Source organism: Petaurus breviceps, unplaced genomic scaffold, assembly GCF_028583685.1.
Source record: "Petaurus breviceps papuanus isolate PSGF00001 unplaced genomic scaffold, PetGlider_PUasm1.0 37, whole genome shotgun sequence".
NCBI classification, from domain to species: domain Eukaryota; kingdom Metazoa; phylum Chordata; class Mammalia; order Diprotodontia; family Petauridae; genus Petaurus; species Petaurus breviceps.
The window spans coordinates 49,627,766-49,654,948 of record NW_027186296.1 but is presented as its reverse complement, the minus strand read 5'-3'; positions in this window follow the sequence as shown (position 1 = coordinate 49,654,948).

Sequence of the window (27,183 nt, the reverse complement as noted above, 5' to 3'; positions counted from 1 at the left end):
CCGAAACAGATAGATTAAGTGACTTACCTAGGGTCACATAGCTAGTAATCTGAGACTAAATTTGAACTCAGGAAGATAAGTCTTCCTGACTCCAGGTCAGACACTATCCACTGCACTGCCTTGCTGCCTATCTCATCCCTTTTAGCAAAGGTTAAAAGTGAGCAGCAATGGACAGATCCCTTTATATCTAGAGAACCCATTTTAATTTACAAGCTCCTTGATAGCAGGGATCAATCATACCTTGTGTAGCACTTAATACAGAGTACACATAGTAAATACTCAATATTTATTCAACGAAGTAAGTCACAGAGGAAAACATCTTAGGCCTGGCTTGATTTCTCTCCCTCCTTCTTTGGAGTGCTGGGATGTTTTATTTTTGTTTTTGCATCTGGAATACTGTATTTAATTCTAGGTTCTTCACTATAAGAGCACACCAGATTGACTAGAGTATATGTGGAGGAGATCAATCAGAATGAAAAGGGATTTGGAATGCATGTGATAGGAGGAAGGGTTGAAGGAACTGGTGATTTTAAGGCAAAATGATGTCATAGAGTGAACACTGCTCCAGGAGTAGGGGTGACTTGGATTCCAGTTCCATTTCTTCTATAGACTATTTGTATGAACTTGGTCACTTTACATCTTCTTGATCCCCAAAAGTATAACATCAAAGACCTGGTCAATTGTTCATCATAAAATGGAGGATTTGGTCTACATGGCTTCTAACATCCCTCATGTTCTAAAACACGATACATCAAACATAGAAAAGACCATAGTGGAATATGCTATAATCACCATCTTTTTAGAGGGCTTTTATGTGTAAGAAGGAGACATATTCTTTGTGGCCAAGAAGACAGAGCTGGGACCAATGGAATGAAGTTAAAGAAGTTGATATAAAGAAGAATTTTGTAACAATTAGAACTGTCCAACAATTAGAACTGTCCAACAACTGTGAGCTCTTTACTATTGGAAGTATTTAAGAAGATTGATTTACTTAAGAAGTCAAAGTCTAAGGCAGCTAGGTGGAGCAGAGTACCCGGGCCTGGAGTCAGGAAGACCTCATTTCAAATTCAACCTCAAATACTTACTAGTTATATGACCCTGGACAAATCATTTAACCCTGTTTGCTTCAGTTCCTCATTCATAAAATGAGCTGGAGAAAGAAATGCAACCCACTCCAGTATCTTTGCCAAGAAAACCCCAAATGGGGTCATGAAGAGTTGGACATGACTAAACAACAAAAGGTCGGATGATCATCTGTTGGGAATGCCATTGATTGAGGAAGCTGGACTAAATAGACTGTGAAATCTCACCTAAGATTCCATAGTTCTAAGTATTCTGAATATTTGTTCATAAATTCAAGACCTGGTATGCCTATGGCCTGAGGCATAAGGAATCTTCTCAAGAGTAGGGCTAATTTGAAGCCAGGCCATTTGTCAAGCTAGGTAAAGGTCAGACTCACCTTTATGAATGGTGGAAAGAGGGGTGGCTAAGTGGCACAGTTAATAGAGCACTGGCCCTGGAGTCAGGAGGACCTGAGTTCAAATTTGACCTCAAACACTTAACACTTACTAGCCATGTGGCCTTGGGCAAGTCACTTAACCCCAATTTCCCTGCCTTCCCCCCTCCAAAAAGAAAAAAGAGAATGGTGGAAAGATACATCCACCCCATAGTAACACAAGAAAGATTGTGAAGATATCAATATGTTCACATACTTTTTGTTGTTGGTCAGTTGTTTCAGTCATATCTGACTCTTCATGACCCCATTTGGGGTTTAGATACTGGAGAGGTTTGCCCTTTCCTTCTCCAGATCATTTTACAGGTGAGGAAACTGAGGCAAACATTTGGGCTCAGGTCTTCCTGACTCCAGGCCCAGTGCTCCATCCTATATCCACTACACCACCAAAATGTCTCACACATATCATACCTCATGTCCAATGAGCTTTATTTTAATTCCTGGCAAAATTATAGAACATATTACAAAAGGAATAGATTATGAACATCTAGAAATAAAAGCATTAGTCACTAAGAGACAGCATGGTTTTATCACGAATAAGTGATCATATGTACAAAAATATTTGTAGAAGCTCTTTTTGAGGTGCATAAGGATCAGAAACTGAGCCCATCAACTGGAGAATGGCTAAGCAAGTTATGGTACCTGAATGTGATGTAATACTATTGTGCTATGAGAAATGGTGGAAAGAACCATTCTGGAGAGCAATCTGGAACTATGCCCAAAGGGCTATAAATAAGGGCATACCCTTTGACCCAGAAATACCACCTCTAGGGTTATATCCCAAAGAGATCAGAGAAGTGAGAGGAGGACCTGTATGTACAAAAATATTTATAGCAGCTCTTTTTTGTGGTGGCAAAGAATTTGAAATCAAGGGGATGCCCATCAATTGGGGAATGACTGAACAAGTTGTGGTATATGAATGTAATGGAATACTACTGTGCTATAAGAAATGAGGAACAGATGGACTTCATAATAACCTGAAGAGACATATATAAACTGATGCTGACTGAGAAGAGCAGAACCAAGAGAAATCTGTACACAATCACAGACGCAACATATGTGTGATAACTAACGTCAATAGACTGGGCTACTCTCAGCAATGTAAGGCTATAAGACAACTCCAAAAGAGTCATGATCGGAAGAGATATCCACATCCAGAAAAAGAGATGCGGAGTCTGAATGCAGATTGAAACAAACTACTTGCTGTGTTTCTTTTTCTTGCTTTGTTTTGTTTCCTCTTTTCCACTGATCATTCCATCAGTTAGAATTGTTCTTTACAACCTGCCTAATGATTAATGTGAAGATATTTGTAGATCCTATATTCGAGTGCATGCCGCCATGATTGGAGGGGGGGGAAAGGAGAGGGAGAAAATTTTAAACTCGAGGGACTGTGGAACTGAATGTTGTAAACTAAAACTAAATAAACAAATCAATTTAAAAGAAATGATGGAAGGAATGGTTTCAGAGAAAACTGGGAAGACTTGAACTGACAGATACAAAGTTAAGTAAACAGACCCAGGAGAAAAATTTATACAATAATGACAATATTATAAAGACAAACAACTTTGAAAGACTTTGGGAACACTGATCAGCACAATTCAACAACATCCACAATTCCAGAAGACTCGTGATGAAACATGCTACACACCTTCAGATAGAGTGCAGATGGAGGCACAATTTTTTTTGGACATGGCTAATGTGAAAATTTGTCTTGCTTGGCCATAAGTACTTGCAATAGGTTTTGTTATTCTTACTTTCAGCAGAGGGGTAGGCAAAAGGGATAGAATTTGGAGCTAAAAATATAATAGAACCAATTTTTTAAAAATCACAAACAGGTCATGCCAGACTAACTTCATTCTCCCCCATCTTCCTTTTTTTTTTTTTGACAAAATATATCCAAGTACTGCAGTAGACATAGTTTACCTAGATGTTAATAAAGCATTTGACAAGGACTTTCATACTGTTCTCAGGAAGAAGACGGAGAAGTATGGGCTAAATGATAGTATAATTAGAAGGATTCAGAACTTTTTGAATTAACAGTTTGAATCCAAAAATTTAATTAATTTTATTAGCAAATAAATTTATTAATATTATATTAATTAGCATTATTAGTTATTAATTATGTTAATTTATTAATGATTCAAAGTCAACATGGCAGGAAGTGTCTAGTGGATGGCCCCAGGGAGCTGTCCATGGCCCTGTTTCATTTAACAATTTTATCAATGGGTTGGATGAAGGTACAAATTTCATACTTATTGGATATGCAGATAACACAAAGCTGGAAAGAATAGACAGCATGGTAGATGTTACAATCCAGAAAAAGCTTGACAAGTCTAAATCTAACAAATTAAAATTAACAGAGGAAATACTGCATTTTGACTCAAAAATCGATTTCACAAGTTTAAAGTGGCTATGGCCAAGTAGCAGTTTACCTAGAAGAGATCTGGAACTTGAGGAGAACCGTAAGCTCAATATGGCTTAACAGTGCAATACAGGAACCAAAAAATCTAATGTGATCCTAGGTTGCCAAGTGTTCAGAATGAAGGAAGTGACAATTCCTCTGTACTCTGCCCTGGTCAAATTACATCTGGGGAACTATGTTTGTTTCTGGTCATCATGTTTTATGAAGTATATAAACAAGATAGAGTTGTACAGAATAGGGTAACTGGAATGGCAAGGAGACTCAAAATCCTGGAATATGAAAAGAAAATGCTAATGTTCTCTATCCTCTTACAAGCCTATCAACAGTTTCACCTTTTTCATGTTTTCCTCCCTTTTTTTCTCCTTTTCTTTTCATGGAAAATATAAGTTCTCTGAGGGCAGGAAATGTTTTGTCTTTATATCTTTAGTCCTTAGCTAGCACAGTATGGGCACTTTGTAGGCACTTAATAAATTCTTGTTCAGTTGAAGATAATAAATTTGTTTGTAGGGGCTGAGAATGGTTAGACTGAATGAAAAGACTTAAGGAGTTTCTATAGCTATCTTCGACTGGCATGGAAGAAGTTTGGATTTGTTCTGCTTGGCTCCAATGGGAAAAATAAATATTACTAGGTAGAAGTTGCAGAGAAGCAAATTAGAGCTCCCTGGAAATGAAAGTATTCCTTATAATCAGAGTCACCCAAAAAGGGAATGGGATTTCTCAGGAAGTAGTGAGAGTCTCCCTACGTAGGGGTCTTCAAATAGAAGCTGAATGACCATGGATTGGAATGTGAGCTCCTTGAGGGCAGAGTGTTCCATTTTTGTCTTTGTATTTCTAGTACCAGGCATTTATCTTTTTTTTTGGACCAGACCAAATGTCATGATGTAATGACATCAGTAGAAAGGGGACTCAGTGAGAGGCTTCCTCTCCTAATGCAGATGGTAACTTTCTCTGCCATTTATAGCTTTTTAGACTGTCACTTGGTAGGCATTAAGGGGGTAAGTGACTTGTCAAGAATTGTATAACTAGTAGGAGGTATAGGAACCATAGGAATCAGGGATGTGTTGGTAAATGTTTAATAACAGACACACAAAAAAATTCATATAACACTTTAAAATTTAATCTGCATTATTAACATTTTCCCATCACTTTCTTAAGCTTTGACAATCAACAAAATGATAAATAAAGGTCTGATTTGTAGTGTTTGACCATTTCTGAGATGTAGATACTTGCACTAAAATTTTACCAATGAACTGTCCAGAGTCATGTGGCTCCGGCAACCCCCTAACTAACTTTTTCTGACTCTAGAGGTCAGCTCTCTATCTATAATGACACAGTGCTTTTATGGAACAAAGTGGGTGATAAATGTTTGTTGACCAATTGATACATATTGTAGAAAGGATTTTTGTCTAGGAATGGGTTGAATTAAATGGGCTCTGGGTCTCTCCTGACTCTGAGGTTCTATGATTTATTGATTGTCAAAGCCCTATCGAGAAAAACTAATCAGGGTCCAGTTTCTCTTATTTGCAGCAAGCTCTGGCATTTGCTATCTCTAAAGCATTCATTGTTCTTTGTCATAAAGTGTGACTCTTTAAGGTCTTTCATATGAGTATGTGGTGTTGGCAGATTCTGGAGAGTTAAGGAATACAAAACATTCCTTATATAACACATTAATAACTGGAATGCTTGATAGAGTAATCAATTTGACGCTGAACAGAGGGTCGACATTTCAGTTGCATATTTTCAGATTTACTCACACAAATAGATATGTTTGAACAAAGTCATTTTATACACATGCCCCAGCTTGTACTTTAAAGAAAAAGGCAGCACACTGTAAATCAAATTACTTTCGACTTGACCAGGAGGTCTGCTTGAAACTTGAACTTTGTTAACGAAGGTCTTTGGTGAGTTTTCATCACAAATGTCAACATGCCAGGGAACCAGGAGGTCTACAGCTCAGGAGCCAAGTCTTTTACAAGCATGTTAATTGCAATATAGCATCGATTCATTTGGGGGGTGGTACACAGAATTTGCACACACCTGGGAAGTGCACCATTTGCTATGTTCAACAGCTGGTTATTTGAGTTTTAAGCCAGAGCAATTAGCAGTTTTAAGTTCGGTCTGAGAGCTGAGTGGGCCACTGAGAGTTAGCAAAATCATTTCTCCTGCCAAAAATGTTGGTCCTCCCCCCACCAACTCCCTACTTCCAAAGAATTCTGCAATAATGTCCCTCAAGTGGTAAGGCTAGGTCTCAAGAGAATAAAATAGTAGATTTAGAATTGGAAAGGACCTTAAAGATTATGTAGGCCAGAGGGCTTTAAATCTGGAATCCATGAACTTGGGACCATTATTATTTTGAAATTTTAAATGTATTATATTATTTAAATTTTAAACTATGACATAGTTTAAATATAATTTTAAAATAATTATTTACATATATAAATTACTATCCTTTGTAATCCAAAATATTGAAGAGTTAGGTGATATAGTGGTTAGAGGGTTGGGTCTGGAGTCAGGAAACCCTGGGTTCAAATCTGGTCTCAGACACTTACACATTAATGACTGGGCAAATCACTTAACTGCTGTTTGCCTCAGTTTCCTCATCTGTAAAATGGGGGTAATAATAGCACTTACTTCCCAGAGTTGTGAGGATCAAATAAGATAATGATTGTAAAGTGCTTAGTACAGTGTCTGACACATAGTTAAGTACTAATGTTACCTATTATTATTAAATATTTTATGTATCAAAAAATATGATTTTGAGGAGTCTAGAACCTTCACCAGACTGCCAAAGGGATTTGCAACACAAAAAGGATTAGGGATCTCAAATCTAGGCCAATCTTTCATCTCTCAGGGCCTTGCCTGTAAAGGTCTTTGCCTTTCTTGAGATCACATATTTACTAAGATTAGCCAGAATTTGAACTCAGAGCCTCTGACACCTCTATTACTTCATCTCCCTCTGCTTCCATCATACCCTACCTTATCTAGACTTAATTGTGGATGGGTGATAGACACAAAAACCTTTGAAAATCAGTCCAATTTTTCTTGTGAGGCTAGAAAGCCATTTAAGCAGAAATGTTCAATGTCCCTGAACATTTTTCTTTACTTAGCTCATATATTTGAAACAGGAAAAATAAATACAAATAATAAAACCCACACATAGTTTTTTCCCACTCCATTTAAATGGAGTCAAGAAATGAAACTGAAATCTAAATCAGTATTACATTTTTATTACAATAATAAATATTTCATTATTACTCTGCTCAGATGGCCTAGTTCTCAGACAGGAAACGAAAGTTATGAATACTAGTAACCTACCAGCGGAATAGGGGCCCTTTTCAGAGGTCAGGGGTTGGCTCTGACATTATTACATGTCAGAGATCTAATTACAGAATTCAGAGCGTGAGTGTATGCATTGTGCATGTTGACCAACTCCATTCAATCGCTGGGGACATTTAGTGAAACAATATAGCCATGTAACAGGATATTAAAGAGATAAATCAAACAACTTTGTAGCAGGCAGTAGAGTTCTCTCTTTCTGAGTGTCGAATAGCATTGCTTTTACATATTTCTGCAGCTCCATAAAGGAAAGAAATCATGCTGTCACCTTTACATTTTAGTTATTTGTTTTTTCCAAAAGGAATTCACATCCTTTAATCTGTAATCATAATATCTGTAAGGAAGGTAGGCCAGTGATGGAGTACCATCTTACATGGAGTTAGGTCCTGAAGTTAGTGTTGAGGCAAAGACTGAGTACAGTAAAAATTACCCTTGAAAATTCACTTCATAAATAGTCAAATTTCTAGCACTAGATTTTTTTAAACAATCATAGCTGGGAAGGGATTCCATCTCTTTAAAAGACAGTAATCTATATCATAGTGCAGATGGATTTGAGAGGGTTGCTATGGAAATAATTGAGTATTAATCTTGTTTTTCATTCCACCCTAAGTTTTTGATCTGAAGAGGGGTAGAAAGCAGGATTTCAAACCAAAAAGAAGAAAACAAAACCACATGAAGACTTAGCTAAAGGGGAAAATGATGATTAGGAGATAAAAATATTTTTCTGAATGGGTTTGACACACGATTATGATTCTATTAGGGTTTAACCATATGAGCATATAACTCTTTTGTTTTCTAACTTCATAGGAGCCAAGAGAGACACAAGGAGGTCAAAGAGAACATGGCAGGGAACTTTTAGCTTCCTAGGAATGCTAAGAAGGCCAACAAAGGCCTTCCCTCTCTTGACCTCTAGCAGTCTGGTCAGAATGAATAGACTGTCTATTCATATGGTGAAGCAGAGATTCCAGAATCATTCTGTGCAAGGAGATGCTCAAGATGTAAGAAGCTTTTCAGGAACTGAGACAAGGGAAGTATCTTATCTCCCATCCCATCCAGTGGAAACTTAGACTCATCCAGAGGAATGGTGACTGGAAATTAGTGTTTTAAATGATAGTTTTTTTCCCCTCTCATCTGCCAAAGGGGCAGTAAGAGGCACAGTTAATACAGTGCTGGACCTGGAATCAGGAAGACCTGAGTTCAGATCATGCCTCAGACATTTACTTGTTTCGTGATGTTAGGCAAATTACTTAACCTCTGTTTGCCTCAATTTCCTCATCTGTAAAATGGGGATTTAAAAAAAAATTTTGGTGGGCGGCTAGGTGGCACAGTGAATAGAGCACAGGCACTGGAGTCAGGAGGACCTGAGTTCAAATCTGGCCTCAGACACTTAGCACTTACTAGCTGTGTGACCTTGGACAAGTCACTTAACCCCAATTGCCCTGTCTTCCCCCATCCAAAAAAATTTTGGGGGGGGTTTCCAATTTTTCCACATCCTCTCCAGAATTTATCATTTTCCTGTTTTGTCATCTTAGCAAATCTGACCGGTGAGATGTGGTACTTCAGAGTTGTTTTGATTTGCATTTCTTTAATCAATAGTGATTTAGAGCATTTTTTCATATGCTTATAGATATCTTTAATTTCTTCCTCTGAGAACTGCCTATTCATATCCTTTGACCATTTATCAATTGGGGAATGACTTGTATTCTTATAGATTTGACTCAGTTCTCTGCATATTTTAGAAATGAGGCTTTTATCAGAGACATTGGTTGTAAAAATTCTTTCCCAATTTCCCGCTTCCCTCTTAATCTTGGTTACATTGGCTTTGTTTGTACAGAAGCTTTTCAATTTCATGTAGTCAAAGTTATCCATTTTCCATTTTATAACACTCTCTAATTCTTGTTTGGTCATGAAGTCTTCCCCTCTCCATAAATCTGACAGGTAAACTATTCCTTATTTTCCCAGATAGCTTACAGTATCATCCTTTATACCTAGATCATGCACCCATTTAAACTTAATTTTGGTATACAGTGTTAGATAATGGTCTATGCCTAGTTTCTGCCATACTATATTCCAGTTTTCCCAGCAGTTTTTTTTTTGGAGGGCAGTTTGGGTTAAGTAACTTGCCCAAGGTTACACGGCTAGTATTTTTGTGTGGGTGTTAAGTGTCTGAGGCCAGAACAAACTCGGGTCCTCCTGACTCCGGGGCCAGCACTTTACTCACTGTGCCACCTAGCTGCCCCTTCCCAGCAGTTTTTGTCAAATAGGGAGTTCTTATCCCCAAAACTGGGGCCTTCGGGCTTAAAAAAGAGTAGATTATTATAGTCATTGACTGCTGAGTCTCATGTACCCAATCTATTCCATTGATCCACTGCTCTATTCCTCAGCCAGTACCAAGTAGTTTTAGTGACTGCTGTTTTATAATACAGATTAAAGTCTGGTATAGCTAGGCTACTTTCCCTAGCATTTCTTTTCATTGATTCCCTTGATATTCTGGACCTTTTGTTCTTCCAAATTAATTTTGTTATTATTTTTCTAGCTCTATAAAGTAATTTTTTGGTAAATTGATTGGTATGGCACTAAATATGTAATTTAATTTAGGTAAAATTGTCATTTTTATTATATTAGCTCTACCCAGCCACTAGCAACTGATGTTTTTCCAATTAGTTAGATCTGACTTTATTTGTGTGAAAAGTGTTTTGTAGTTGTGTTCATATAGGTCCTAGGTTTGTTTTGGCAGGTAGATTCCCAAATATTTTATAATGTCTACAGTAACTTTAAATGGGATTTCTCTTTCTATCTCTTGCTATTTGATTTCATTAGAAATATATAGGAATGCTGAGGATTTATGTGGGTTTATTTTATATCCTGCAACTTTGCCAGATTTATTTATTGTCTCAAGTAGTTTTTTCTTGATTCTTCAGGATTTTCTAAAGCATATCATCTGCAAAGAGTGATAACTTGGTCTCCTCTTTGCCTAATTTGATTCCTTTGATTTTTTTTCTTCTGTAATTGTTACTGCTAACATTTCTAGTACCAGATTGAATAAAAGGGGTGACAGTGGACATACTTGTTTTACCCCTGATCTTATTGGAAATGCTTCTAGTTTATGCCCATTACAAATAATACTTGCTGATGGCTTTAAATAGATACTGCTTATTATTTTAAGGAAGGCTCCATTTATTCCTATACTTTCTAGTGTTTTTAATAGGAATGGATGTTGTACTTTGTCAAAAGCCTTTCCTGCATCTATTGAGATAATCATGTGGTTTCTGCTAATTTTATTGTTGATATGATCAATTATACTGATGGTTTTCCTTAATATTAAACCATTCCTGGAATAAATCTTACCTTATCAAAGTGTATTATTCTTGTGATAGGTTGCTGTAGTCTTTTTGCTAATATTTTTATTTAAAAAATTTGCATCTATATTCATGAGGGACATTGGTCTATAATTTTCCTTTTCTGTTTTATCTCTTCCTGATTTAGGTATTAGTACCATGTTTGTGTCATAAAAAGAATTTGGTAGGACTCCTTCTTCACTAATTTTCCCAAATAGTTTGTAGATATTGGAATCAATTGTTCTTTAAATGTTTGATAGGATAGTAAATCCATCTGGCCCTGGAGATTTTTTCCTAGGGAGTTCACTGATGGCTTATGGAGTTGTTGGTGGAGTTGTGAACTGTTCCAACCATTTTGGAGAGCAATCTGGCACTATACCCAAAGGGTTATAAGTAATTTCATATCCTTTGACCCAGCAATACCACTTCTAGGGCTGCATCCCAAAGAGATCATAGAAGCAGGAGGAAGACCCATATATACAAAAATAGTTATAGCAGCTCTTTTTGTGGTGGCAAAGAATTGGAAATTAAGGGGGTGCCCATCAATTGGGGAATGGATAAATAAGTTATGGTATATGAATATAATGGAATACTATTGTGCCATAAGAAATGAAGAGCAGATGGACTTAATATCTACCTGGAGAGGCTTATATGAACTGATGCTGAGTGAGAAGAGCAGAGCCAGGAAAAATTTGTACACAATTACAGATACAACGTATGTGTGATGACCAACTTTGATAGACTGAACTCTTCTCAGAAATGCAGGGCTGTAAGTAAACTCCAAAAGACTCATGATGGAGAGAGATGTCTACATTCAGAGAAAGAACTAGAAAGAACAGAGTTTTAATGCAGATTGAAGCAAATTACCTGCTCTCTTTATTTTTCTTGTTTGGTTTTGTTTCCTCTTTTCTATTGTTCATTCCATCCATTACAATCCTTCTTTATAACCTGAACAATGTCTAATGTGAAAGTATCTGCAGATCCTATGCCTGATTGTATGCCACTATGGGGGGGGGGAGAAGGGAGGGGAAGAAAATTTGAAACTCAAAGAACTGGGGACTTGAATCTTGTAAATTAAAAGTAAACAAACAAATTAATAAAGACCCCCCCAAATTGGGGGTGGGGTGGGAGTCAATTGGGATTAAATGACTTGCCTAGGGTCACACAGATAGTAAGTGTCTGAGGCCAAATTTGAACACAGGAAGATGAATCTCCCTGACTCTAGGCCCAGCTCTCTATCCACTTTACCACCTAGCTGCCCAAGTGCTATATAAATGTTAGCTTTTATTATTATTAAGTATGCAGAGTTGAATTTGAGGAAGTTCAATACACATATAGAATAACTCTACTGTGTTCTTATTTTACAAAAGACAAAACTGGGTTACAGATGATAGAGTGGTTTACCTTAAAAAAAATTCACAGAAACTTCCTGGTGTTGTGGGGCGTCTAGGTGGCAGAGTGAATAGAGCACCAGCCCTGGAGTTAGGAGGACCTGAGTTCAAATTTGGCCTCAGATACTCAACACAGAAACTAGCTGTGTGACCTTGGGCAAGTCGCTTAACTCCAATTGCCGCCCCCCCCCCCAAAAAAAAAAAAAAAAAAAAAAAAAAAAAAGAACTCAATCATATCTTCTACTCCAGTACGATTTTTACCAAATCCTTGACCTTGGCTACCCATACAGTTCAGAGACCAGAGTAAAAGGTGGAACTGTCAGGAAGAAAATAGGAGTAAAAAAGCCAATAGTATAATAAAAACTTTAGTGTTAAGAGATTCTGGCACCATGAATTAAAAGTTCAATCAAAACATTTATAAACTCAATTTGTAATGCATTTTAATTCTATTGAAACTTTGAGCTTTAAAGAACAATCAAAATATTAACTTTTTTAATGAGAAGCTGTAGGTGTCTAGCACTTTCTACCAATATAATCCCTATTTTACACAAAAAGGGGAAGAAATGAAGCTCTAAAATGCCCTAAGACTTTTGAGACATGCTCTATTTATTAATCTTCTACATGCAAGATTCTAAGCGCTAGGATACAAAGTAAAAAATGAAATTCTACAAGAGGGAGCCACTGAAGATTCTTGAGTGAAAGAATTGCATATGTATTCAGACCTGTTTAAGAAGTTTTAAGGAATGGCGGAAGGGAATTGAGTCTATGTCCTTCGAATGACCTCAATTTTCTCATTTAAGTAGGAGGCAAAGTAGCCTGCTAATGAGGGGGTTGGGGGTACTGCTGGGAATTTAAGGAGAGAAAAAGGAATAGAATTGTCTGACATAGGGATCAGTAAGAGTAGAACAGAAGGAGCAGAACCATTGGTGGGTGTGTGACAAGGTGAAGCAGTCAGTCTGAGACTAGGTTTTCCAAGGGTAAGCAGTAGCCTGGGGTTAGGGAATAGGGAATATAGGCTATAACACAGATCTGAGATTATTACTGAGCCACAGCACCATTAGGAAGTGGTTTTGTCTGAGTAGACATTTACTCAGAGCAATCAAAATATTAGCTTTTTAATGAGAGGCTGTAGCTCTCGCATGGCCCCTTCTTTACACAAAAGGGGAAGGGAATGAAGGCACTTCCAAGGCTATGGCTGGGGCTTGAGTCAGCCTCAGTAACCTTGGCTGGCTCCTAATGATCCAAGAGGATCAGGCTGTCAGGGAAGTGTAGTTTACCTGATTGGTGGGGCCCTCACCAAGAGTCAGGATTACTCTAAATTCTGCTCAAATAACAAGTGAGTAGAGTTAATAGCAGACCTGCATGAACAGGGCTCCCAGCACACAGTCACCCTGGGCAGCAGGCTGAGACATGGTCTTTGGGGAAGAGCCGAGCTCCACCCTTTTGAGTGCCTGGTGGAAAGGGAAGGGAGGAAAGCCAATGGCTGGAATTGCTTTAAGCAATTTTTTCCCCCTTTTCAGACTGAGCTCTGGAGGTCTCAGATACCTTTCTTCCTGCCATCATTCCTGATTATGGATGCTGTAAAAACGTGCAGAGCTTAGACAATTCTTTCCCTGGTGGGCATGCTGTTCAGTTATGCTTGATGCATCTGTTTAATATGCTCCTGCCTGGTTTTTTCCTATTATTTTTGCTGAATGGCCTACATTTGGTTGGTCAGAATATGCAACGTGGACACTAAATCTCTAAGTTCTAAAAGCAATCTGCCTGCCAGGCCAGGAATGTCTGACCCACCCTGGTTAGGCATATCCTGCTGTCCATTTCTGACTGGCTCAGTCTTGCTGATGGCTCTTTCTAGGCAAGCTCTTTTAGCTTTTCATCCAGAATTCTTGGTTTAGACTTCAGTAGGGGCCTAGAAAGGGTGGGGTTGAGGCAGGAAAACAAAGGCTTATATTATTCAATAGTAATAATGATATTTATAATAGTGCCTCTAGCTTCTCAAAGTGTTTTTACATCTCTTTTGCCTGGACAATTCAGAGGGATCAGGAGGGTAATTATTACTGCTCCCATTTTGTAGGTGAAGAAACAAAGGCCCTGCTGAGAAGTAAGGTGATTTGCTGAAGATACCTTAGCATGTAATTAGCTAGGTCTTTTACCCTGTAACATCATGCTCTTTTCATAAGATCATAGCTGCCTACCCTGTTTTAAATGCTAATAATACCAGTACCATATATTTTGATTAATCAATCCACATAACATACATTATCGAAGTAACTACTAGGTGCTGGACACTGTACTGGCCAGTAGGAGACAAAAGAGAAATCCTTCCTGTCCTCAAAGAGTTTACATTCTGTTAGGGAACACAAAGTGCAGCTAGGTGGCAAAGTGGATAGAGCACTGGGCCCAGAATCAGGAAGACCTGAGTTCAAATCTGACCTCAGCCACTTACTAGCTATGTGACCTAAGCAAGTCACTTAACTTTGCCTCAGTTTCCTCATCTGCAAAATTAGCTGGAAAAGGAAATGACAAACCACCATCTTTGTCAAGAAAACCAATAACAAAGAGGACACAAAACATACATATAATAAATACAAAATGTATTAAAAGTATGTATAAGATTAGTGGCACAGTGAATACAGCACCAGCCTGGAGTCAAGAGGACCTAAGCTGAAATCCAGCCTCAGACACTTAACACTTACTAGCCGTGTGACCTGGGACAAGTCACTTAACCCCAATTGCCCTGCCTTTCCCCCTCCAAAAAGCAAAAAAAAAAAATGTATATGGTAATTTGGTGGGAGCAGGGAGGTACAAGCAGCTGGGAGGATCAAGAAATTCCTCATGTAGAAGGTGACACAGAGCTCAGCTTTGAAGGAAATGAGAGTCTAAGAAGAGAGAGGAAGGAACACATTCCAGGCAAAAAGGATGGACTGCCTGAGGGCATGGGGGGGGGGTTGGAGTATCATATGTGAGGAAAGGCAAGGTTTGCATTGTAGAGAAGGACTAAGTTTAGGGTCTGGCATAGAGTAGGTGCTTAATAAATGTTTATCAGCTGACTGATTGACTAATGCCTAAAAAAAGTTGGTTGGAGCCAGGCTTCAAAACACTTAGATTTCCTTACCTTCTCCTCAAAAATCCTCAGACATATTTTGCCTTCCTCTCGAAACCTGACCTCTTGAGGCTTGTGCCTTATGCTTTCACTAAAGTATTTACTACTCTCATCACTGATATGGTCTTTTACAAGGGAGCCACACACACACACACACACACACACACACACACACGAACACAACAATGAATAAATCCCATCATTGCATCATCAATCTTTTCTACAATACTACTGAAATAGCTACAAAGGAAAGCCCTCCTAAACCTCACAAGTTTGGATTCCTTGCTAATACACTGATAAGAGTTCTAAACTATGTCAAACCCAAGTCCTTGAGTTGCTCTCTTATGAGTTTGTTGTATCTTTTTTTTTTTTTAAAGCAATCAGGATTAAGTAACTTGCTCAAGGTTACACTGCCAGTTATTTCTGAGTGTGGTGCTGAGTATCTGAGCCCGGATTTGATCCAGGTCATCCCGACACTGGAGCCGGTGCTCTTACTCGCTGAGCCACCTGGCCGCCCCTAAGCAATTGGGGTTAAGTAACTTGCTCAAGGTTACATGGCCAGGTGTTTCTGGGTGGGTGCTAAGTGTCTGAGCCCGGGATTCGATCTCCAGGTCTTTTCAACACTGGAGCCGGTGCTCTAACTCGCTGTGCTACCTGGCCGCCCCGAGTTTGTTGTATCTTTTAAAAGCTAATGATTCACTTTTTTAACTTAGTAGATTTCTTCATTCTTCTGAGGCACAAGAGGAAAGATTTTCTAAAATCTCAGTCTTTGGGCATGCTATAGTTCAGTCATTTTTGTCACTTCTGACTCTTCATGACCCCATTTGGGGTTTTCTCAGCAAAGATACTGGAGAGCTTTGTCATTTCCTTCTCTAGCTCATTTTACAGATGAGGAAACTGAAGCAAACAGGGTTAAGTGAGTTGTCCAGGGTTACACAGTTAGTAAGGATGTGAGGTCAGATTTGAACTCTGGTCTTTATGACTCCAAGCTTGGTGCCCTATCCACTGGGTTACCTGTGTGCCCTAGGGAATGCCCTCTGGGCATGAGAGAAAGAAGGAAGACTCAAACCAAGGATAATGAAGTAAAAGATTTAAAGCTAAAAGGGACTTCAGACTTCTACTCCAGCCCCCTCATTTTATTGATGAAGAAGTTGCAACCTCATAGAGGTTAAGTCATTTGCTCGGGATCACATAGGAAATAAATGGAAGGGGTGGAATTAGAACCCAGGCTCTCTGATTCCAAATTCAGCATTTTTTCCATTGTACCTTGCAATTATTTCCTTCCTAAACAACCAACTCATTCTTTCTAGCCTTATTTTATATCATACTCCCTGCCACATTCACTTAAGTTCTCTTAACCTCAGTTTTCTCATCTGTATAATGGGAATAATAACAGTACCAACCTCACAGGGTCGTTATGAGGTAACATATTAAGCATTTTGTGAATCTTAAAGCACTGTATAAATGCTATTATTATTATCATTATTATCACAGTAGGCACTTAAAAACATATGTGTTGAATTGATCGATTCCTACAAGGGTTTCCTACTAGTTTCTCCTCTTTCCTTCATATCAATAATTGCAGAAACTTGAAAATATCTCTTCTGCTTGGCAGTCAATTGATGAACAAACGCTTAACTTTACAACCTTTCTCAGGTACCCCCTTGGAACCAATTGATTCCTCGCCATTTGAAAATTACAGATGAATTATTGAGGTTGAGATATCTCTTGACATTTCCATAGAAGTGATTTATGAGTCATGATCCAGACTCTCAAAGGTCACCAGTTAGGTACTGTTGTTTCCATTCTAGAAGGACAAATGAACTGATATTACAAAGGACAAGCCTTATACTCAATTGCTCAAGGATTTCAGACTTGGACTTGACATTGGAGAGAGGCCCTTAGCTCAGCAAAAATTATTCCAGGAAAGAATGAAGTGACAGACAAACTCATGCAGAGCAGGGAAAAGGAAAACATTGCTGGATAGACATTTAGGATCCGGATGGGAATTTTGCCAAGGTACTGAAGCTAAGATTCTTCCAGAAAGGATTGGTTTCTGGGAGGATATGCAAGCAAGCTGTTCTTTGCAATGTTGTTTGTTCCCTGTCTTTTGAGGTTGATGTCAAAGGCTACAATCATGTTCATTTGGAGAAGGGCACTGTGAGAGACCAAATGGCCATTGCAATTACCTTCTAGTTGGACCCCCTGCCTCCAGGCCCTCTACACTCCAGTCTATCTTTCACTCAGGATCTTCCTAAAGTGCAGGTTTGGCCATATTACACCCCTCTTCAATAAATGCTGGTATCCTCTTGTTCCCTGTAGGTTCAAAAATAAAATAATTTGTTTGGCATTTAGAGCCCTTCATAATCTGGCTTCTTCCTTCCTTTCCAGTCTTCCACCTTGTTCCCCTTCAGGTACGCTCTGACTCAGTGACACTGGCCTCCTTGCTATTCACCACACAAGAAACTTCATTTCCAAACTTTTTGCATCTTCACTGGCTGTCCCTCAAGATTGGAATTTTCTCTCTCCTCTTCTCTTTTTTCTGACTTTCTTGGTTTTCTTCAAGTCTCAGCTAAAATCTCACGCTTTAGAAGAAGCTTGTTCTGCTCCCCCTCAATGCTAGTGCCTCTCCTACAAGAGTATCGCTGATTTGTCCAGCGCTATCTTGTTTTCATATAATTGTTTGCTTGTTGTCTATCCCATTATTCCTTTCTTTGTATCCCCAGTGATCAACACAGTACTTGGCAGCTTGGTGAGAGAGCATGAAGCATCAAGATGTAGAAGGAGCCCTGGATTTGGAGCTTAAAAGAACCAAGTTCAAATTCATCCTTAGATACTTACTAACTGTGTAACCTTGGACAAGTCATTTTTTCTGCCTCAACTTCTCCATCTGCAAATTGAGGATGTTAATAGAACCTACCTACACATCAAATGAGATAATATTTGTAATATGTTTAGCACAGTGACCGACATATACTAGGTACTTAATAAACACTTGTTTAAAAATTTTTAAGGGGAAGCTAGGTGGCTCAGTGAATAAAGCACTGTTTAACCTTGGACAAGTCACTTAACCCCAATTGCCTTGCCTTCTCCCCTCCAAAAAAAAGTACCCCAAAAATTGTAAGCACTCATTAAATGTTTGTTGCCTTGACTTAGACAGACAAATATGGGTCCAGCCCAGTGATGTGTTTCATGTTCCTAAGCTTAATGTTCCTGCTGGGGCTCTCCATAAAATCACAGAATCTCATAGCAAGATGTCCAAAAGACATCTAGCTCAGTCTAAAAACGAACAAGATTCAACCTAATTCAATTCAGTGAGTATTTACTAAGTATCTATTTGCGCAAGGCACAGTGCTATGTACTAGGGACTCAAAGACCAAAATGAAAGTTTCTGCCTTCAAAGAGTATCTATTCTACTGGGGAGACATAACTTCTTTTTTTTTCTTTTTAGAGGGGGAAGGCTGGGCAATTGGGGTTAAGTGACTTGCCCAAGGTCACCTGGCTAGTAAGTGTCTAAGGCTGGATTTGAACCCAGGTCCTCCTGACTCCAGGGCTGGTGCTCTATTCATTGTGCCACCTAGAAGCCTGACATAACTTCTTAATAGATAAATAAATAGGAAGTACACACAAAGCAAATATATGATCCTTTCAAAAGGAGAGCAGTAACAAGACAGGGGAAAACAGGAAGAGTCTCAAATAGACTTCAAGACTAATACTTGAAGGAATTTGGGAATTCTAAGGGAGAAGAGAATAGAAAGGAGTGTGTTCTAGGAATGTGTCTATGCAAAGAAAGGGAGGTAGGAGACAGACTATTGAACATAAGAACAAGAAAGGTAGCTTGGCAGGAACACAGAATAACGAGGAATATTGTGAAATGAGTACAGGAAGATAGATTGGAGCCAGATTGCACAGAACATCACAAGCTAAAGAAAGAAGTTTGTGTTTCATACTAGAAACAATAAGCAAGCATTGAAGACTCTTGAGGAGAGGTGGTCAGACCTGTGCCATAGGAATATGATTTTGGCAGCTGTATTTTAGATGAATTGAGATAAAAGAGACTGGAAGTAGGGAGACCAGTTAGACTCTTACTATGAAAACCCAGTCAGGAGGTGATAATGGTCTGAACTGAGATGGTGACTATATCATTGGAGAGAAGGTGGCTGATAAAACAGATGTAGGATAGCAACAGGAACTATGATTTCATTTGTATAAATTATGTTTATAATAAAAAGAAAATATGCATAAATTATGTTTAATAAGGGACTACAAAAACACAGATTACTAATTGGTGATTAAACAGTTTAATCTTAGAGAATGAGTGGGTTAAAGTACAAATCATAGAAACAATCAATAATTTCATTAAAGAGAATGACAATAATGAGACAGCATATAAAACCTATGGGTTATAGCAAAAGCAGTAATCAGAGGAAATTTTATATCTCTGAATCAATAAAACACAAAATGAAACACTAAAATGGAAATCTTCAAAATTAAAGGTGAGATTAATAAAATTTAACATAAAAACCATTGAATTAATAAATAAAGCTGGGATTTGGTTTTTTATTGATTTTTGAAAAAAACAATAAAATAAATAAACCATTGGTTAATTTGATTTTTAAGAAGAGAGAAGAAAACCAAATCACTAGTATTAAAAATTATAAGGGTGAATACCACTAATGAAGATCAAATTAAAGCAATTATAATGAGCTATTTTGACCAATTATATGCCAATAAATTTAAACAATTTAAGTGAAATGGATGAATATTTACAAAAATGTTAATTGCTTAGATTAGCAGAAGATATATAAATAGTTCTATTTTAGAAAAAGAAATTGAACAGGCCAGAAATGAGTTTCCTGAGAAAAAATCACCAGGATAATTTGTACAGGTAGATACGCCTTCTACCAATACAAATCAGCAACTTTTATGCAATTTATTTTTTTATTTTTTAATCAAATGCTTTATTAAATTCTAGTTTATATCATTGATTTCCGCAAGATTTTGAGTTACAAATTTTCTCCCCGTTTTTCCCCTACCCACCACCCCAAAATAGCGATCCCACTGGATATCTCCTCCTCCAATTTGCTCTCTCCCATATCTTCTCCCATACCCCCTCCAGTAGGGCACAGTAGATCTCTATGCCCCAGTGCCTGTATATCTTATTTCCCAGTTACATGTAAAATAATATTGATAATAGTATGTATATGTATATATTTTTTAAACATTTGATTTTCAAACTTTGAATTCAGATTCATTTCCTTCCTCCCTTGTCACCCACTCTTACTGGGAAGATAAGCAATTCAATACAGGTTGTACATGTGTAGCTATGCAAAACTTTTCCATAGTAGATATATTGTAGAAGAGTGACTATATTTCCCTCCCTCCTACCCCACCTCCCACTTGTTCTATTCTCCACTTTGATCTGTCCCTTTTCAAAAGTGGGTGCTTCCAACTTCCCTCCCCCCCCAGCCTACCCTCTCTTCCATCATCCACCCTCTCATCCCCTTCCCCCCACTCTCCTGTAGGGCGAGATATCCTATTTAATGTGTATGTCATTCCCTCCCTAAGCCAAATTCAAAGAGAATAAGGTTGACCCATTCCCTTTTGCCTTCCTGTTCTTCCCCTCCATTGTAACCATTTTCCCTTACCTCTTCTATAGGAGATAGTTTACCCCAATCTGTCTCTCCCCATCTCCTCTCATTATATTCCTCCCTCACCTCTTAATTTCACCTTTTAAGTATCATCCCTTCCCATTAAACTGGTCCTGTGTCCTCTATCTATGTATACTTGTACACATATATACACACATTCACATATGTATTCATACACCCATATACCCTCCTATATAGACATATATATGTATATACATATATATATACACACACACATTTCTATTCCCTTCAATTATTCTCATACTGAGAAAAGTTTCATAAGTTGTAATTGTTGTTTTTCCATGTAGGAATGTAAATAGTTCAACTTTGATAAGTTCCTTATGATTTCTTTTCCTTATTTACCTTCTCATGCTTCTCTTGCTTCTTGTATCTGAATGTCAAATTTTCTATTCAACTCTGGTTTTTTCATCAAGAGTGCTTGAAAGTCCTCTATTCCACTGAATGACCATATTTTCCCCTGAAACATGATACTCAGTTTTGCTGGGTAGGTGATCTTGGTTGTGGGTTTTTTTTTTTTGCCTTTTGGAGGGCAATTGGGGTTAAGTAACTTGCCCAAGGTTATGTGGCTAGGTTTTTTGTGTGGGTGTTAAGTGTCTGAGGCCGGAACCGGACTCAGGTCCTCCTGACTCCGGGGCCAGCGCTCTACCCATTGAGCCACCTAGCTGCCCCCTGATTCTTGGTTTTAATCCCAGCTCCTTTGACCTCTGGAATATCATATTCCAAGCCCTTCAATCCCTCAGTGTAGAAGCTGCCAGATCCTGGGTTATCCTGATTGTGTTTCCACAATATTCAAATTTTTCTTCCTGACTGCTTGTAACATTTTCTCCTTGATCTGGGAATTCTGGAACCTGATTATAATATTCCTAGGAGTTTTCTTTTTGGGATCTTTTTCAGGAGGTGATTGGTGGATTCTTTCAACCTCTATTTTGCCCTCTGGTTCTACAACATCAAGGCAATTTTCCTTGAGAATTTCTTGAAGGATGATTTCTAGGTTCTTTTTTTCATCATGGCTTTCAGGTAGTCCAATAATTTTTAAATTATCTTTCCTGGATCTATTTTCTAGGTCAGTGATTTTTCCCAATGAGATATTTTACATTACCTTCTATTTTTTCATTTGTTTGGATCTGCTTAACAGCATCTTGATTTCTCATAAAGTCACTAGCCTCCATTTGCTCCAATCTAATTCTGAAGAAATGATTCTCTTCAGTGAGCTTTTGAGATTCTTTTTCCATCTGGCAAACTCGGCTTTTTAAGGCATTCTTTTCCTCATTGCCTTTTTGAGCCTCTCTTGCCCTTTGAGTTAGTCTGTTTTTTAAGGTGTTATTTTCTTCAGTCAGGTTGTTGACTCTCATTTCATAATTTTCTTGCACCATTCTCATTTCTCTTCCCAATTTTTCCTCAACTTTTCTTATTTGATTTTCAAAATCCTTTTTAAGCTCCCCTATGGCCTGCAACCAGCTTGTATTTTTCTTGGAAGCTTTTGGTGTAGGAGTTCTGACTTCATTTTCTTCCTCCTGTTCCATGCTTTGATCCTTTTTGTCCCTAAAATAATAGTGTAAAGTTGGGTTGCTCTGTTTGCTTTGCTTCCTTTGCCTGCTCATTTTGCCCCTCAATTACTTGACTTTTGGGCTTTTTGCCACAGTAGTACTCTGCCACCAGATAGGGGAGCTTTGTATCAAATGCTGGGGTTTTCTCAGCTGCCAAAGGTATTAGTTGGCTGCCCTTTCTGAAGCCTCCACATGATCTGGCAAGCTAGTCTCACACTGAAGGACCTCCCCCCAAGACTGCAATCCAGATCCAAGCAGGTTAAAGCAAGAGCGATTACCACTCAGACTGGTCACTTGTTTCCCCTGCAGGCCAGGAGCTGAAGCTGCCACGTGTCAGCGGCTGCACGGCCATGGTGCCTCAGTGGCTTCACCCTTCAGGGGATAAAGGCTGACCACACTCCCAAACTACCAGATCCCAAAGTCCACACTGCACTGACCTCTAACTTTGTCCTTAGCATCTGTGGGTTGATAATTCTGGAAACTGCCACAGCTGCTGGTGATCTGAAGTCCCTTGAGCAGGCAGCTGGTCAGCCCACCTGAGGCTAAAACTTGGGCTCCCATGGGTCTGGGGTTGGCTCCCAGAGTGCTGTGCTGGCTGCTTCCTGCCAGCCTGCTGGGCTGTCCTCAGTGGGAGTTTAGCTTCTCTGTGCCATTTTGTGGGTTCTGAATTTTCTGCAATTTATAGTCTTATACAACTAAGAGGTTGAATAGCTTGCCCGGGGTCATAAGTCAGTATGGATCCCAGCAAATCAGGAACCCAGGTCTTTCTGGGTCCAAGGCCACCTCTTTATCCACCAAGACACATTTTCTCACAATGAAATTAGGCAACTTCTTGGATATATACGAGTGAGTGAAACATCAAGGATGAGTTTCAAGTTTTGACCCTAAGTGATGAGAAGGATGTGGTGTCCTCAACAGAAATAGGCAAGTTAGAAAGAGGGGTGGGTTTAGAGAAGGAAAGGAAGAGAAGGGAATAAAAAGATTTATATAGTACCTACAGTATATCAGGCACTCTGTGCTAAGTGCTTTTTTATTATCTCGTTTGAAAGATAATGAGTTCTGTTTGGGGGATGTGGTGTTTGAGATGATTAGCAGGCTGTTGGGGAGGAAGAAAGATTGCATCAGAATAAATGGCTCTGGGAGGCATCTGCATAGAGCTAGATACTACAACATTTCTAATAATATTCAGTGTTCAGTCATCCATCCTCTTTGCTCAAGGACCTCTTTCAAGGCTGCCCATTCTGATTTTGGAAAGCACTGATTGTTGAGTTTTTCTTTACATCAGAACCGGATCTGCTTCTTCACATGTATTACTCTTAGTTCTGGCCTCTGGGGAATTGGGGTGCGATAGAAATGATAAGCATAATAAATCTAATCCTTCTTCCACCAAACAGTCCTTCAAGATACCCCCTCTTTACTGAGAAGATTAAGCCACCTAAAGGGAGCTATCTCAACTCCCCTTATCCAATCTCCAAAACTCAAGATTAGCACCTTCTCTCCTATATCCCTGATTACATAGGAAGGATCTATCCTCCTCACATAGAACCAATTATGGTCTCATTTATCTTACCCCCTCTTGCCTCTTCCAGCACTTTTCTCCCACCATCATTCCTTTATCTCATTGGTCTTTAATCCCTCTCTAGCTTTCTTTCTCTGCACTGGTAGTTTTCTTATCTGCCTCATACATTCTCTTGTTTTGTTGTTCAGTCATTTCCCATCCTGTCTAACACTTTGACCCCATTTGGGTTTGTTTGTTTTTTTGCAAAGATATTGGATTGATTTGCTATTTCCTTCTCTGGTTCATTTGACAGATGGGGAAACTGAGGCAAACAAGGTTAAGAGACTTGCCCAGTGTCACACAGCCAGTGTCTGAGGCCAAATTTGAACTGAGGAATATAAGTCTTCCTGACTCCAATTCCAGTGCTTTATCCACTGGGCCACCTAGCTGCCCTGTTATAAGTTCTTTCCAGTCCTAAAACTGACTTATCTCAAACCCCTCCCACCATCTTACCCAACTCATCTCTCTCCCTTTTAATCACCCAGCTTCTTGCAAAAGCTATGCTAAGCTCTTTAGCTGCTTTCTTGGTTTGACTCTGATAACAGCATTTGGTAAAAGACTGTGTTGTAAGGGGAGGGGCCTTGGACCTTCTTCCCTTGGAGGTCAAAATATAACCTGGTAAAATGGGCTTTGGCTCTTTGCCTCTGCATTTTTTTTTTATGTAGGTGAAGAGACTGGACACTATGACCTTGTGAGTTCTGAAAAGTCAGGAGAGTAAGCCTCTGGGCATGCTAATGTCCTGGCATACATTTTTGCAGCTAGCTCAGTATTGATGCCCTGAGGAGCAAGGAGTGACCTATGTCCGTATTGATACAATTAGATGATAGATTTTTGTGGGCTAGCCTAGAAACCTCACTATCATTTATGTAACTCTGGAAAAATGCATTCTGAGCATCAAATAACCAACTTACTAGATAACTCCTGTAACACAATTTGTGTGTATCTGGTGGCTATGTATCCTTTCAAAGTCCTTCCCTTCGTGATTTTACTCCTATATATTCAAGTATCTAAATTTCTATCTTGAACAGACACAGTAGATAGTACGTTGTTCCTTTCCCAGGGAGGCTGACTGAAGGCTTTGAGCCTGGCTTTCATTGCATCAGCCCTTCATTATATTCTTTCTCCAGCACACCAATTTATTCTAATGTTACATGCAAAGTCTGCTTTCTTTCAGGAGGAAAGGAAGAAACTATGAGCTTGGACATTATTACTCATTTTGGCGGTTTCCTTTTACATGCATATGCATACACACACCCCTGATTTATTGCTGTCAAGGTTATTTGGGCTTTCTCCAAGGGAAGGAGTCTACTGATTCCACTCAATTCTTTACCCAGAAGTTGGAGGGGCTAATTAGATCAGCTCCAACATGTCCAGAATTACGGATTGCTCCCACTACATTTCACAATTACTTATAAGAGAGGAACTAATTAGTTCTTTTAGATGCCAGACATGGAGTGGAATAAAAGATGTGTGTTTTCAGAAATGAAGGAGAACACCGTCAACAATGGATGAAGAAGGGGGAGGATGGGAATATCTTTCTTCTCTCATACAGCCCTTTGAAATGAAGAGAATCACCTGAGCCAGGCAGAGGTGAAATCTGATAGCATCACTAAGACCTGTTTCCCAACTTTACTGTTAGGCACCTGTCACTCAGGAATCCCCTTTCTATCCTTTATTCAAAGGTAAAATCAGCACAGCCCCAGACATCTAAGCAGATCAAGACCAGGCATGATCCAAAATGTACAAAATCTAGCCAATCCAGACATTGGTGTCAGTATTCTTTCTGTGAGGCAGAGGGACAGTGGGGAGAAGTGCCACATGGTACACACTCTCCAGCCATGAGACAATACAAGCATGTAGGGTAGAGGGACTGATGAAAAATCACACAGTTGCAGCCTCTGGCAAGGTAACTGGTAATATAGTAAAATGACCAGTTAAAATTTGGACAGGTAAGTGCTAGATAAATTGGGCTACATCTAACATTACTTGGTAAACCATTATAATTCATATAAATAGGTGGTACTTTGGAAAGACCAGAGGCAGTTAGGTGGCTTAGTGGATAGATCACTGGTCTTAAAGTCAATTCAATACAGTAAACATTTATTTAGTGCTTACTGTGTGCCAGTCACTGTGCTAAGTACTAGGGATTCAAAAAGAGGTAAAAAAAAAACAAAAAACAAAACAAACTAGTCCCTGTCCTCAAGGAGCTTACACTCTAATGGAGGAAGACAATATACAAAAGGAAGCTGGAAAGGGGAGTACTAGCAAGACCTGGCACAGGGGGCATGATGCTCTGTGGAATCAAAACCAGCCAAGCTGCTCATGGAAAATGGAGTTCCCTGGAGAGTTCTGAGCTCTTTATCAAGGAAGGCTCTGGGAAGAAAGACCTGAATTCAAATCCTGATTGAGACACTAGCTATGTGACCCTGGGTGAATCACTTAAAACTTTGTTGGCCTCAATTTCCTCATCTGAAAAAAGGGTGATGTTAAAAATAGCACTTCTCATAGAGCACCTGCCCTGGAGTCAGGAGGACCTGAGTTCAAATGCGGCTTCAGACACTTAACACAAAAACTAGCCATGTGACCTTGGGCAAGTCACTTAACCCCACCTATTTCCAGCTATCAATTAAGGCCTGTTGTCACTCAGAGTCCTCAGCTACAAAGTCCCCTGGGGAATCCCCTGATTTGCACTGATTGACATGGACCAAATGAGGCAACTATTTTCTCAGTTATAGGATTGGAGAGTGTGAGAACTAGTAGGGCCCTTAGAGCAACTCCTTAATTTCACAGACTGGGAAATTGTGGCCCAGAGTGGTTAAATCACCTCCCACTGTCACAAGGTCATTAGTCATCTGCTAAGAACATCACTAGTAATAAAAGAGAAGGCAGCCAGTCAGCAAGCATTTATTGAACTTCACTCTGTGCTGGGCACCATGCTAAGCTCTGGGGATACGAAGAAATGGAAACACACAGTCCCTGATCTCAAGAAGCCCATGTTCTTCTTCTTTTTTAAATTTGCCCTCCGATATTCCCTTTTTCCTTCTTCATAAATGTTCCTCTTCTTATAACCATTTTTTCCACCTGTAAAGTATATTTGTAGAATGCTATGCCTGCTTTATATGTCCTTTCCTAAAATTTAAAGAACAGGTACTACAGACCAATCAAGCTTTAACAGTAAAGTGCGTTATATTATATTTATGAAAACTTTTATTTTCCTTTGTTGTCTCAAAAAACAAACCAACTTAAGTTGAGAGATACATTCACACTAAAATCCCCATTAAAAGCTGCCTCACTCTATTATAG